This window comes from Cynocephalus volans, chromosome 14, assembly GCF_027409185.1.
Source record: "Cynocephalus volans isolate mCynVol1 chromosome 14, mCynVol1.pri, whole genome shotgun sequence".
NCBI lineage: Eukaryota > Metazoa > Chordata > Mammalia > Dermoptera > Cynocephalidae > Cynocephalus > Cynocephalus volans.
This window is the reverse complement of record NC_084473.1, coordinates 37,346,785-37,362,343: the sequence shown is the minus strand read 5'-3', so window position 1 is coordinate 37,362,343 and position 15,559 is coordinate 37,346,785. Positions and strand designations below refer to the sequence as shown.

The 15,559-nt window shown below is 45.5% G+C and overlaps 1 pseudogene; it reads left to right on the top strand.

Moving 5' to 3' along the window:
- Positions 1–7,606: 7,606 nt before the first annotated feature.
- Positions 7,607–15,559, top strand: part of LOC134362500 (quinone oxidoreductase-like) — a 152,156-nt pseudogene continuing 144,203 nt past the window's right edge.

Sequence of the window (15,559 nt, the reverse complement as noted above, 5' to 3'; positions counted from 1 at the left end):
GAAATATTGATTTGTGATGAGGAGAGAGTCGTGCATGCAAACTGCCTCACCTGCAGAGTCCAGGTAGACTCGAATGAAAGTCTGTCCTAGTTTCAAAGGCTCTTTTATGCCTCCGGTGCTCACATTCTCATCAGTGTTTCTTACCAGTTCCTAAAATGCAGTGTTTGGATAGGTTTCTCAGTAAATAATAAATAAAACACACAGCCATCCCTGCACCTCAGGGCTAAGAAGTTTCACTTCTGCAGCGCCTGCAATCACCCCAGGCTGTGATATTTTCATCTCTTTTAAAGGAAAGCAGTCTGAGACCTTGTCTGTTTTGAACAGAAAGCCTCTCAAGGAATGTCTGTGCCCTGCATCAAGAAACATAGCTGTTTGTTCTGAGGACGACTTCCCTCCAAATGATCGTTGGCAGCTGTTGGCAGCGGGAATGGTGCAGTGGAGACTGCACTGTCGAAGGTGCCATCTTTGAGAAGAGAGTTAAAACAGATCATCAGTCAAACCGGGGGGAGCCATTCAAATCCTACAGGGCTTTCATTTAAGAAAATGGACGCTTTCTTTTGCACTTAGACCTCAAATAAAGCAGGTCCCTAACCTCCCTATACGCCACTCCAACACTCCCCACAAGACCACTAGTGTTCAGATAGAGCAGAAGCAGGGTCAGACCAGGCAAGCAGGTCTCCAAGATGGAGACCTAGGGCCAGGCTCACCTTGGTGTGTTAGGTGTCCCTACATGGGGTGATGTCAGAAGCTAGGAAGCACCTTACCCCACCCTCCCTCAAACTGCCAGATGTCTAAGATTCATTTCAAATTTGTTCCTTTATGCCAAACCTTTCAAGGCTTCAACCTTAGTAAAGTGTAAATGCTCTATGCTTTACCAGTCACCTTACCTGATAGTGGCTGAGTTTCCAAACTTTTTCTGACAGCAGGAATTCTAATAGAGGAAGGAAAGAAAGGAAGGAGTAAGAAGTGGCTGACCCTAAAGGAAGGTATCTGAGTAAGGATACTGAAAAAAAACTCCACTGGAGACCTCACTAATAATTTTGCCTGGAACTAACCTTGCTTAGTCCGCTCTAATTTGCATAAACTACTTGGTGGGTGGATCAGCTTTATAGAAATCAGTCTTTGATAAGATTAAGGAAAATCAATCAGCTGAGAAACTGGAAAATTATAGGGAGCAATTTACAAGCTTAATTTTAAAAGAGTTTCTGAGCTGCTGGGGCTGCCCAGCAATGTGTCAATTTGTGTAGGAGATCATACATTTCCATCTCTGAGAAGCATTAAAACAGTCTGAATTCATGTCTGACAATGATGGGCATTTTTGCCTTTAGACAGACATTGGACTAGATTAAGTGGGAAGTTCATTCCAACTCTAAGGTTCGGATAGTTTGCTCAGTTCTCTCATGGACACAGGAGATTCTGATCAAAGGAGCTGAAGTCAGTGTGGTATCACAATGGTCAAAACAGGAGCACAGGTGCCCACAACTCACAGGATCAGGGAGCCAGGCCACAACTCCTCTGTACCCCTCTCAGCTACCTGGGGACCAAAGAGGGGACTCCAGACTTATCTGGCCTCAACACAGACATCCTTCAAGCCTCACCCAAGCTGCCCAAAGTCCACAGGCTAAAAGGCACCAGCTTTGGGAAGCACCTCTTGCATTTCTCTCCCATGAAATCAAATGCTAGGACTGTGAATGACGTTTCCGGCCTGAGCTGGAGAACCAAGTCAAGGAACGGAATGACAGGTTGGAAATGGATTTGGAAATTAGATGGAATTCAGAATTGCTCAACACTAAGGTTGAAGGTGGCACCTGGGTTCAGAAATCTAACAGAAGAAGCATGGTGCTGTGGAAAGAGCAAATGCTTTGGAACCAAACAGATTTGCATTCAAATCTCAGTTCTACTGTGTGATATTTGGCAATGTACGTACTTAGGTTTTCTGAGCTTCCACTTTTCCTTATAGGTAAAGTGAGGCTAATAATGCTTTCTTTAAGGAATTGTGTATTAAACTAAATAGGATATGGGGGGGAAGAAAAAAAAGAAAAATCTAGGCTCAGAGTAGCCATCCTGTAAATATGAATCTAGCCTGTTCCCATTCCCTTGATGAAGTGGTTCTTGCTCCTGGCTGCAATAAAATCACCTAGGGAATTTTTAAAAGCATTCTTATGCCTGAGCTTCCCTTTCCTGGAGATTATGATTTAATTGATCTGGGATAAGATGAAGTCATCAGTACTTTAAAATTTTTTAAATCTCTTCTGAAGATTGAGAACCACTGCCCCAGTATATCAGAATGAGTATCACCCATGGATTTGAAATTTTCTATTATGGTTTAGGCAAATATTATACTTCTCTGAGCCTTGATTTCTTTATTATTATTTAAAAAAAGAGTAATATTATGATTTTATAGGTTTGTTTAATATTTGATTAGATATATTTTGTAAAGCTCCTAAAACAATACCTTACAATTAGTAGGTGTTCGATAAATATACATTTTTCTCTCTTTCTTTTCTTATCATTACTCTGGAAACATGCGTGTAACAAAATATTCATAATATAAATGAGGATAACAGACATGAGATACCACTATTCAGCCTTGAAATTAAGATAATTATTAAATATCTCATGCAAAACTGTTACCTACCTTCTGCTAGAGCATGGGGTTAAATCCTAGGACAGGGATGGCAAATATGTTGTACATTTACCCCATTTCTCATGTCTGTGCTCATGGCAGACATCATTAATCAACTACAGCACTCTTTCCTACTGAGCCCAGATGAGGCCACAGAATCCTTTACCACACAGCTCTCTCAGGCTTCCACTAACAATCAATCAGAGCTAGGTGGGATACATATTGAAACAAATTTGCCATTCCTCTCATAGATCATCCAGCTGCCTTAAGCCTGCAATGAGTTTTACTTCAGAGGTGATTAGTGGGTTCCCTGGGGAATGGGGAACACGTGGCCAGAACCAAAGGTGCCCCACTCTGTGCAATCTGATCATATTAAGCCAAGAACACCAGTGCCTGCATGATGCTTCGTGCACTCAAGATTTGCCTACCACCCACAATTTCCGGAAAGTGCCATCAGATTATTTCTCTGACTTAAGAAATGTGAAACTAACTATTGCAGTGTTTTTCCCCTAAGCAATAGGCAAAGGCTCTGTTGAGAAAGCCCCCATGAAGCTCAAGTCAGTGGGTGAAAACCTGACACTGGTGCCTGCAGGCTTGTCACAGCTGAGACTTTATGAATGCCATGGCCAGAGGACTGGTGCCATGGCTGGGATCCTACCCCACTGTGCCCACCCAAGCACAGCCCACACTTCTGCTGAAACTTGTTATTACTAATTAACCCCTTTGTGGGCCATAAGCATGTTCATATGCTACAGAGTAGCATTAGCCCCTGCTGGACAAACTCATGATGGGTTCGAGCTGATTCCACAGCAGGAACAAGCTATAATTCTGATAGCCTTTTCTTAAAAAGCATTTTATTTGAGACCTTAAATAAAATTGTAAACTGCTACACTCAACCTTTCCCCTTTTTTTATACAGACAGCAAAATTGAAATATGTTAAATTAGTTCCTACAGAACTTATTCTTCTTACTACGATCCTCTAATCAAGAATATTTCACCAACTGCTAAAATATTAATGATCAATATTTTCTCTGCTATTTCACTGCAACATTTAATATCCAAGTTGAAAATGTTTTAAGGCTGGATTATACACGGACTTTTCACTTTCTAGCTTTTAAAAAAATTGTGGTAAAAGATTCTTTTTCATTAAAATATCAAACTTATTTATGAAAAGTTTATTTCTGTAGTTACCCTTATTTTTGTAGTTTCCTCAGAATCCATAGTCACGTCATTTCTTTTTCACTCCCACATTTGTGTTTTTATTTGAATCAAATTTATTTAATTAAAATAAACACTGAGAGCGAATACATGGTTTTTGTTGTGTTTTATTATTCAAATAACCAGCTTTCAGTTTTATTAATCTATCAGTTCTACCAATGACCCCTATCCTGATAATCTGATTTCATTTTTTTATGTTTAGTATATCCATTCTCCTGTGACTCTCAGGCTTGTTATTATTTTCTTAATTTCTAATGATGAATAAGTAGTTTTAAAATATTTTAATATTTATTGTTTAATAATGACATATAAGGGAATGAATTTGCTTCATACACTTATATGTCATTAAGATATTTGACTTTATCTACTACATTTTAGCAATTTAACTATAATGGACCTTAGTGTGATTTTCTCCTCTTTTCTTTTTTAATCCTAGTTGGGGTTTGCCAATCTAATTGGGGTTTTTTGAATCTGTGGATTGATGTACTATACCCATTTTGGAAAATCCTTGGCCATTACACCTTCAATGACTGCTTCCGCCCTCTTCTCTGTCCCCTCTCTCTCCCCGTCTGAGTCCAATTACACATACGCAGGTTTAGTAAGGCTCATCCACCTCTGGTTCTTCCCTCTTTCTCAAGGAAGGCCCTTCAGGAATTTGGATGGAAATTCTAGTGGGTCACTGGTCAACCATGAAAGACAGTGGCAAATCCACTTGTGACCTTTAGAGGTTTCAGCTTGTTTCTTTAACACTCATATCCTTAAGCTTTAAAATGTACCAAAAATCTTGAGGGACCAATCAGCAGCCCTGTCCCTCTGGGGAAACATAATCTCCCAAGCACTTTGAGATTCAGGAAGATTTTACTCTGACTTTTAGGAAAACTTGGCCTGGCTCCTCAATCCTCTATGTTCATCTCTAGAACATACAGAGGGTCTTGAAGGAAACACCCACCACATTGTGAGACAGGAGGTGCTCAGTTTACCTGGGTCAGGGTTTCTGGACATGTGTCTGGGTTTCCAGCCATCCTCTGAGGTCTTAGGTCCCTCCTTTAGGCCCTCTCCTAGAGGAAATCTACTGTTGTCAGTTAGACCTATTTTCAGCACCAACAGGGGCAAAATGAGACCATAAAGGGCTGGCTCCTGCAAATCCAGGGGCTGGGCATGCTCAGTAGAGAGGGATTATGTCACCCTGGGAGCTGAATGACCTTCCACTACAGGAGCTAGAGAGCACAGAATATTCTCAAACATGTCTGGTGCCTGTGATAGGGTTTGGCCAATGAGCATGCTCCAAGAAGAGACCAGCTGAGCACGTGGAAGAATATGTCACGCAACTGGGAACCACACTTTTATTGAATATTCATTAGACAATGAAACTATAAAAGCCAGATCCCAGCAGAAGGTGGGCTGCTGCTCACTCTCCTGGAGGCAGCCTGCACTCTGCTTGTGGAGAGTGTATTTCTTTCTCTTTGTAGCAAACTTACCTTCAGTAAGTGGCTGCTCACTCTCTTGAGCCAGCCTGCACTTGGTACTGAACTTTAAGTGTGTATTGCTTGCTTTTGTGTTACACTTGGTGTGGGGCCTGCTCAGTCTCTGGAGCTAGGCTCTCTCTCTCTCTCTCTCTCTCTCTCTCTCTCTCTCTCTCTCTCTCTCTCTCTCTCTCTCTCTCTCTCTCTCTGTCAAATCTGTATCTCTTCTTTGTTACATTGAACCTATTCTCACTTTGTCCTGTGAGTCCACTCTTGAATTCTTTCCTGTGGCAGAGTCAAGAACCCGGTAAGAGGACACAGTGGGTTGAGACCGACTACTGGGACCCCCCAGACATCAGTCAATGCTTCTCGAGCTGTGTGATCTCTCACGCCAGCACCAACCATGAGTGACCAACCAATACTTCCCTGGTTTCTCTGTCCCCCTTGTGGGCCAAGTGTGATCATCAGTTTCTACTGAGAATTAGCAAAAACTCTGCCCTAGAATTCTCTCTTTATGAAATTCAAGTTCATCTAATTATTGTTTCCACAACTCTGTTATGCTTTCAAAAATAAGATTTTTATAGATTATCTGGCTTTTTCCTAGTCATTGTGTTGACCACTGGGCTGTTGCAACATCTATATCCTAATGAGAAGCTGAAGTCACGGCACATTTGTTTTTTAACAGCTTTTATTGAGATATAATGTACATGCCATACAATTCACCCATTTAAAGTGTGTTATTTAATGGACTTTAGTACAGTCAGAGTTTTGCAATCATCACAGCGATTGTAGAGCACTTTCATTACTCCAAAACTAAATCCCTTAGCCATCATCCCCAATTATTCCATCTCCTCCAACCCTAGGCAACCATTAATCTACTTTATTTTCCTACAAATCTCCTTATTTTGGACATTTAATAAAAAGGGTATCCTTTGTGACTGTCCTCTTTCACTTAGCATAATGTTTTCAAGGTTCATGCAAAGTTGTAGCATGTGTCAGTACTTCGATGCTTTTTATGATCGAATAATGTTTATTTACATGGATATCCTACATTTTGTTTATTCATTCATCAGTTCATGGACACTTGGCTAGTTCCACCTTTGGACTATTGTGAATAATGCTGCTATGACCATTTGTATTCAAGGTTTTGTGTGGATGCATAGTTTTATTTCTCTTGGCATATACCTAGGATTGGAATTGCTGGATCATATGGTAACTCTACACTGAATCATTTGAAGAAATTTCAGGCTGTTTCCAAAGTGGCTGCACCATTGTACAGTTTTCCCAGCCATGTGTGAGGGTTTTAATTTCTCCATATCCTAACAACACTGTTTTTATGCATCTTTGTGATTCTGGTCATGGTAGTGGGTGTGAAGTGATACCTCATTGTGGATTTGATTTGCATATCTCTGATGACTGATGTCAAGCATCTTTTAATATGCTTATTGGCCATTTGTAGATTTTCTTTAGGAAACTGTGTATTTAGATTTTTTGCATTTTAAAAACTGGGATATTTATCTTTTTATTATCAAGTTTTAATCTCCTTTTATATATTCTGGATACGAGCTCCTTATAAGATATAAGATTTGTGAAATTTTTCTCCAATTTTGTGGTTTTCTTTTCACTTTCTTACGTTTTTCTTTTCACTTTCTCGATGGCATTCTTTGAACCACAAAAGTTTTTAATTTTGATGATGTTCAGTTTATCCATTTTTTCTTTCGTTGCTTGTGCTTTTGATGTCACACCTAGAAAACCATTGCCTAATCTAAGATCAGGAAGATTTACACTTATGTTTTTCTGAGTGTATTATAGTTTTACCCCCCCCCACACACACACACACACACTTTGGTCTTGAGGCATCCAAGGGGAAAGACTGATGGGACCCAGAGCCCGTGCTGGGAGGAAGGGGGTGCTGTAGGGTGTGAGAGGAGGAGCAGCTGGCAAGCAAGAGTGACCTGGATGGGACCCAGCTGGGAGGGGACAGCTATGCTCCCAGGATCAGTGAAGGGACCCTCAAGGAAGGGGGCGAGTGGGGAAGCATCTGGAGGACTGGATGGGGTCTTTGGAGGTGGTTTCCGGGATGAGAAAGTCTGGGGCAGAGATGTGAGGAGTCTGCAAAGGGACTGTGAAGTGATACACTCTCCCCTGCTGTCCATTCCTCACCCACCTCCTGAGCCCTGGGGTCGGTCCAATGCTCCCAGGTCAGTGTTTGAACTGGCACAGGAAGGTCCAGGGTGGAGGCTGGAGAGTGGCCTCTCCACTGTGCTAGGTGCCTCAAATTCTGTGACAACCACCATAATGGGTCACACAGAAGCTGCACGGGCACCAGGTGAGAGCTCTGCCCCTTCCCCCTAGAGGACCCTCCTTGGGGGGATGGGGCCAGTGATCACAGCTTTCATTGTGACTCCACCCTTCCCTACGTTCTGGCCATGCCCCCATTAGTTTCATCTTTCTCATCCACCAATGGGCTGTGAGCATTGAGGCCACGCCCACTTCAGTGTTGCCTAGTACAGCCTGCTCCCACCAGCTCTGGCGCAGTCACACATCTGTGCCCTTAGCTGAAGGAAGTAACTCCGCAGTGCTTGGATGATGTGGCCCCTCTTTCCTTTTCCCTGCCCTGAGATGTCAGAGGAAACACAACAGAGGAAATTGGCTGTGACCAAGTAAAAGGTATAGCCCATTGGGTCAAAGGCCCTAGACCAAGCCTGAGGTCCCTCTGATGGCAGGACAGGGAAAGGACTCTGTGTCACTTCTGAGGCACACAGGGTTTGCCCTTCTGCACCTCTCGATTACCATCACCAAAGTCTTCTCAGCCATCCCTTCCCTCTCAGAAGCCCAGCTCCTGCCCTCACCAGCTGTCCCCTGTCATTACTGCCTGTAACACAGACTTTGACCCGACAACCAGGTCCCCTAAGTGTTTTCACCCTCTTTCTGGCTTCTCTAGTTGTGGCACAAATTTCCATTTGGAAGAGTACTTGGCACTAGGGAACCCAGGACCAAGAGGTTTCTGGCTCCCTTACTCCTTTCATTTAGACATTGACAATCTGAAAAGCCTACACTTCACCACTGGGCTCGGAATGTTGATATCGCTGGGTGACAATTGGGAGAGAATGGGTTTGGTTTGGTTTTGTCCCAGGTTTCTACTCTCTAGAGACACTTTACAATTTATCTCTGAGTCTGTATCTCACATTGGAATTCCTTTGGATTCTAGGACCAGAACACCTTTCAGTCAGTGCTCTCTGGAGGGAGATGTACTTATCTTCTGTGAAAAAAATTCTGGGTAACTGAACTTCACAGCTTGAATCTTGCCCAGATCATTTCAATCTGCAGTGCCACAGGATGCATAGAGGGCAACTTTCTGAAGCATCGGATTTGCTCGATTCTTTTGAGAGAGAAAAAACCTATTAATGTACGTATGGGAGACATTCACCTAGATTCGTAAGATCATAATAGACTTCTCTCTGAAATGATGCTTGGGTTGTCCTCTTTTTGTTAGGTCCCTAGATCCCTGGGTTTGCCCTCACTGACTTCTGCCATTAGGATACATTGACACAAACATTTGAGAAGTACTGGTGTGTAGCTCTCACAGCTATGAAAGAGAGAACCCCCAATGTCTGATTTGTATTTTACCACCTGCCAGCTGGTGATTCATGACAAAGCCCCAGAAGACTGAAAGTTAAGTTCCACTATTGCCTTTTTTTAGTCATGTTATCAATCCATTTCTTTAGCCATTTACTGATCATTACAACACTTTATAGGGTTGCTGCTGGCATTAAATCAGATGGCATAAATAAGAATATTTTGCAAAATCTGTAAAGTAGGATGCAAGCATAGGAGCTTATAGGTCTCCTGAATATTGCTGCTTTTCCTTTTCACAGTTAAGAGATTACCAATGGAGAAACAGCCCTGGTGGTCCTCCAGGAGCAAAGAACAAAATGAAAACTGGCAGTAGCCCTGATTCAACCACTTCCAGGGGTTGCCAGTTGCCTAAGGAGATGAGTCTTGGCTAATCAGACTCCTGAATGGGGGCTCAACCGGCAGTAGGGGGTGATGGTAATGATCATGGCAGAAGTGTCAGGTATTGGTTAAGAAGTCTGGGTTTGAATCCTGCCTCTCCCTCTGCTAGGGATATGATTTAGGACTCTTCTCTGAGCTTCTCCCTTGAAGCTGTACACACAAAGACAGACCATGAGCTTGGCTGTCTCATTGGATCCTGCTGCAGAAAGCACAGGATGATGTTGATAACACCAAGGTCCAGGGCTCAATCCCTGTACTGGCCAACACCACCAAAAAAAATAAAAAGTACAGGATGAGAGCTGCTTGGGAGGAGAGGGATGATGGAGGAGAGAGACCTTGAGAAGTGGGCACAAAATGACAACAGGAGGAGGGTCTGGTCCAATTCAGGCAGGAAAGAGACTTTTGCCAGTTGATGGGGAAGAAAGGACGTCAGAGGGCTTAGCCACTGAAGGGGACAGAGCATCTCCATGTGCGCTCTTATCTCTTCTAGCCCACATCGTACATCAGTGGGGAGGCCTTTGTGATGTCAGTTTACATGAAGCTGGAGGTAAGTGCCCCTGCAGGCCAACCTCCTGACCACCTCCCACAGTAGGGGCTGGGTGCTTCACTGGCAGCTGAGACAGCCCCCACCCCTATGCCTAATGATTGCTTTCTCTACCTCTCCCCACAACCCTCCTCCAACTCCTCCTCTCTGCATGTGCCTCAGAGCCAGTGCCTAGATCTGGCAGTAGCCCAGTACTCCAGCTACTTAGAAAACAAATGTCTAAGGAGCAAGATCCAGGAATTGGTAAGAGTCCAGTAGGGTCCCCTGATTCCACGCTGCCAAGCCTGGGCTCCAATTTCCCCTTGGGGATCTGAAGGAAGGGGCTGGGGGGCCCTAGTACCAAGGGAGAATGGGGTGCTGGAGGCCCTAGGTCTTAGCAGGAGGGACCCCAGACCATGCAGCATGGCTCTTTCTGTTGCTTCCCTGTCTGCCCGCTCTCTCTTCTCCAGACACCCCTGCTTGAGTCCTCACCACACGTGGCCTGGGCTGTCCCCCTGCTGGAAACACTAGGCTGACTATCATCAGAAGCCCTGTGTTCCCACCCTGACTTAGTTCCTGCTTTGCTTTGTCTTCGGTTTTGGATGAGCCACCTCTCCTGCCTGGGCTTGAGTGTCCTGAAATAGAATTAGAGGATGTCAAATGTCCCTTTCAGCTCTAAGAATGAAAGATTTCTAGGCAAACTTGAAAGGGAGAAAGGGAGCTTGCCTGGCCTTTTCATTCCTGGATCCCTGCTATTAAGAACAGTCCCTGTCCTGTAGTGTGTGGTTCATGTTGAATACGTGCACCCTTGTGAACCACAAGCTGGAAGAAGGGTGGTCTTTCCTTTCTCAGCCTCCATTTCTAGAGGTTTCTGTGGTTGTCCTTTAAAGAGAATCCAGATTCAGATGTTCAGCTCTGCAGTTGTGAGCAAAAACCAACAAAGACCCAAATTCTCTTTCCTTGGGAGTTTGAGGAGAGTTTGTCAATTTGCATCCCCATAGGGTCTGAGAGCTTTTCCTTGAAAATCCATTCTTGTCCCCTGCCCACCACCCTGGTCTGGGGAATGGGGCCAAGAGGGACAATCTCAGTCACCTTCCTGTGACTCTCCATGCAGAAAAAATGGCACCTGGAAACTCTGGATCAACTGGAAAGAGGAACATGATTTCTTTGTTTGCTCATTCCATGGCTGATGGGTTTGGGGAAAGACTCAGATGGAGAGGCTGCAGGCTTGTCTGGCCCACTCCCCACCTGGACAAGTCTCACCCCTGCACCCCACCCTTAGCCCCACAAGGTCCCTGAGAATCTGGTCTCACTGGTGGGTCTGTCTTGGGCCATTGGTGACATTCTGGGAGCCTGTCCTTTGCTTGTTACATCTCTGCCTCCCTGGTAAGAGCTGTTTCTTTCTTCTTCCTATACCAGGAGAGTAGGTTTCAGTGGTCAAATTTCCTGCAGGAAAAACTGCAGGTAAGTGGACTGTATGGCATCCCTCATGTTGCCTAGAGAACCTTCCTTTCCCTCTCTCAGCACCTGTTTGGCTTTTCTCCCAAAGGCTCAGATTTGGACCACTGTTGTCTTAATGTCCAAAAAGGCACAGTTACAGAGAGCCCTGGCCAATGCTCACCATGCAGTCTGGCAGAAAGCAGGTGTGAACCTGGACAGTTTTCCTCCCTCAACCTGGTGCCTTGGCAGGCCTTTGGGGGAGTCCTTTGAGCTCCATCTTGACCTTTGTCATTCTAGGGAAGTGTGAACATCTGGTGAGCTGCCTCTGCTCATGTAAGCAGCAGATAAAAGAACTGGAGCAGAGTCTGACCGCTGTCTCCACATGGCAGAAGGAAGCTGAGAGGGCGAGCCCAGCCAGCTGCCCTCATGCTTGTGCCTCCAACCCCAGGGGGAAATATCGGTTTAGAGAATTAGATAGACCTGGATGCTCAAATCTCAGTTGTAAGTGATCTTAGCACTTAACCTCTAATACTTTGTATTTCATCTACAAAATGGAAATAATAGTAACTCCCTCCTTTGGTGTTTGTGATGATTCAATGGGTTGAGAGCCTGGTGATGCGCTCAATACAGAGTCAAACAATGGTGGTGATAGTCATAACAATGGCAACATGACCCAATATCCCTGGGCCTCTGTCAGCCAGCTGTAAATCAAATCTCTTTCCTTGCCTCTTCCATGCTTAATGAGTTCTTAGTAAAACCAACTGAGAACATGGGCTTGGAAATGCCTTGAAAAAGATGTCAAGTGTGATTAAGGGGGAGGAAATGTTACTGCCGAATGGTTGCTGTAGGTGTCAGTGTTAGTGTGCCCTGACTACATCTTCTCCCTGCCAAATCCTGACTTGTATGTGCAGTCCTACCACACCTTGAAAAAAGAGCAAGATGCTCTCCACCTGCACTTGGAGTACAACAAGTAGGAGGCGGAAGGTGGATGGCAGGTCTGGGGGGCCTCAGTGTGGGTAATGTGGTGGGAGGTGGGAGGGGTACAGGTGAGCATGATGCAGTGGATGCATAGGTTTGGACATGTGCAGAGCCAAGCTCTGGCCCCAGCTGTGCCAGTGACTCAAGTGTGACCTCAGGCAATTCATGTCCACTCTCTGGACTGGCACTTCTGACTCTTGATTTCTGGGGTCCCCTTCCCATGCCATGGTCCTATGATTATGGGTCAAAGTTAGTGTGTTGATCACCAAAGTGGTCCTTTCTGTTCCTTATTCTTTCCATTCTTCACCACCACTGGCTATAGGAACAACTATGAGGACCTCAAGTGCTGCCAGTCCCAACCGAAGAGGAAGCTTCAGGTCCTTGTGAGGGAGAAGGCAGCCTTGCAACTCCAGATGAAAAAGCTCAAGACATCCAAGCTCCTGCCACAACAAGTGAGCTGCTGCAGCCCAGGCTTTTGGTTTTATGTGGGTGGGGGCAGAGAGGAAGGTGGCAGCCTGTCCATTCTGTAGCCACTCCCTCCATGGCTCACATACCTGTGCTCTGGGCAGGTGCACGCTTCAAGGGAGGAACATGGCCTGAATCAGGCTCAGGAGCTGGAGACCTGTTTGGCTGATGTAAGCAGAAAGACAGCTAAGCCATGGCTGGGGTGGCCTGCGAGCATGTGGGGGAAGAGAAAGAGGTGTGTGACAGCAGACAGCAAGTCTGGTCATCTGAGCCTCAGTGTCCCTGTCTGCAAAGGGGTGGAGAGCCCATTGTCAGCCTCCCACAGTTGTCTTGAGCACAAGAAAATGAGGAACTCTATTTGAAAGTGGTTTGAATGATTGGCCATCATCTGGGCATGAGGAATGATTAGCCAGGAAGCCATCGTCTGGGGCGAGAAGCCTAAATTAGGAGCTGTGATTCAAGAAGAGGGTGTTTTGCAACTCCAGAGGCCAGAGGCTCTTATCTGATTTATTTCTCAGCTGAGCCTCCACCCCTGGAGCTTCCAGCAAGGTCCAGCAAGGAAGAATGGTGGCTGAAGGTGGAGGCTGAGCAGATGCAGAAGCAGCTGGAGAGCCTGGTGGGTCAGCTCCAGGCTCAGGTAAAGTACAACAAGGGTCTGAGCCACCTGAACCAAATGCAGGAAGAGTGGTTGCTAGAGCTGAGGTGGGCTGCTGGGCTCTGAGGCAAGCAGTACAGGCAGGTGCTGGAGGGCATGCAGTGCCACCACACCCCCACCAGCTGCATTCTGTCCCAGGCCTGTGAGCTCCAGGAGCAGCTGGCTAAGCTATAGACTGGCTTTATCAGGCTGATGTGCCACCCATCTTGCCAGCCTGCCCTCCACCCTCAACCCCTGGGCCTTTGTTTCCCCACTTGTAAAGTGGGGTGGTGGAGACTTCACATGAAATGGTACCTGGGAAGGCACCCTGTGAGCCAGTGCCCTGTGCCCACTTCCCTGTGCCGTGGGTTCCAGCTGCATCAGGTGGCCACCAATTGCTTCTCTCCATTCAGACCAATTAGAACATGGAGGTCACCCATGCACTGCAGTCGGGGCAGCATGTGAAGATGGAGCTGGCTGAGAAGTTGGACCAGAAAATGAAAAGAACAAAATAAAAAAAAGAAAAGAGGAAAACACCAAAAAGGAGAGGAAAACACCAAGAAGAAGGAGAAAACACCAAGATAGAGAAAACACCCAAAAGGTGAAAATGCCCAAAAGAAGAACAAAACACCCATAAAAGGAAGAAAACACCCAACATAGGAAGAAAACACCCAAAAGAATAAAAAATCAACCAAAAAAGGAAGAAAACCCCAAGCAGAAGAAAACACACAAAATAGGAAGATAACATCAAAAAGAGGAAGATAACACCCCCAAAATGAAGAAAACACCCCAAAGAAGTAGAAAACACCCACAAGAAGAAAACACCCAAAAAAGAAAAACACCAACAAGAAGAGAACCCCAACATAAAGAAGAAAAACTCCCCAACAGGAAAAAACCCAAAAGAAGACAACCCTGACAGAACCTCAAGAAAAAGAAGAAAAATCCCCCAAAATAAGAAAACCCCAACAAAAAGCAGAAACCCCCCAAAAAGAACAAAACCCCATCAAAAAGAAGAAAATGCCTGTAAAAGCTCCCAAAAGAACTCCCCCAAATAGGAAAACCCCAGTGGAAAGAAAACCCCAATGAAAAGAACAAAACCCTAATGAAAAGAAGAAACACCCTCCTTCACAAAAAGAAGAAAAATCTCCAAAAAGAAGAAAAAACCCTGAAAAGAAAAAAACTTCTGGAAAAGAAGAAAACCCCAACAAAAAGAAAAAAAAAAAAAAAAAGAAGAGAACCAAAAAAAGGAAAAAAAATTAGACAGAAAAACACACCAAAAAAATGCAAAAAAAAAAAAAAAATTTTTTTTTAAACTCAGAAAAAATGCAACAAAGAAAAATAGTTAAAAACAGAGAGAAAAAATGAACAAGAAAAAAAAACATTAAAGAAAAAACAAAAAAAACAACAAAAAAAAGAAAGCAGCAGGTGTCCTTACCAGTAGTCCAGCCTCAGGGTCCTATAGGGGAAGACCAGTACAATTGGTCCCTTGGTCAGACTAGGCCAAGGGGCCCTGGGGTAAGACTGGGGCAGGATGGCCTTTAGTGCCAGGGCAGCCCAAGAAAGCACCTTCCAGGCCAGAGGTGCCCTTAGTGGCAGGCCAAACCAGGTCAGTCCAGGGGGGCCCTTAGTGCCAGGGCAGACCAGGGGGTCCCTGGACAGGCCAGTCAAGGGGGCACTTGGTGGCAGGGGTGCCCTTAATGGCAGGGTGGACCTTATGGCAGTGGTCCACTAGGGGCAGACCAGTAAAGGGGGTCCACATGGCAGGCCAGGCCAGTGGCTTCCTTGGGCAGGACAGACCAGGACAGCCCTTAGTAGTAGGAGGCCCTTGGCAGCATGCCTGGCCGGGACAGTTGTTAGTGTCAGGTGATGGCACAGGAGCCCTAGGGGCAGGCTAGGCCATGGGGGCACTTAGTGGGAGGCAAATCCAGGCAGGGGGCCCTTAGCAGCAGACCATGCCAGGACAGAGGTGGCCCATAGTGCCAGACCAGGACAGGCCAGCAGGGCCCTGGAGACAGCTCAGGACAGGTCAGGGGGTCCTTGGTCCTGGACCAGGTCAGGTCAGGCCAGCAGGGTCCTAGGGACAGGACAGGACAGGCTGGGGGGGATCCTAGGGGCAAGCCAGGCAGGGCCAGGGTTGCCTTAGGAGTAGGTCAGGCCAGGCAAGGGGGTACTTGGGGTAAGCCTGCCTGGCCAG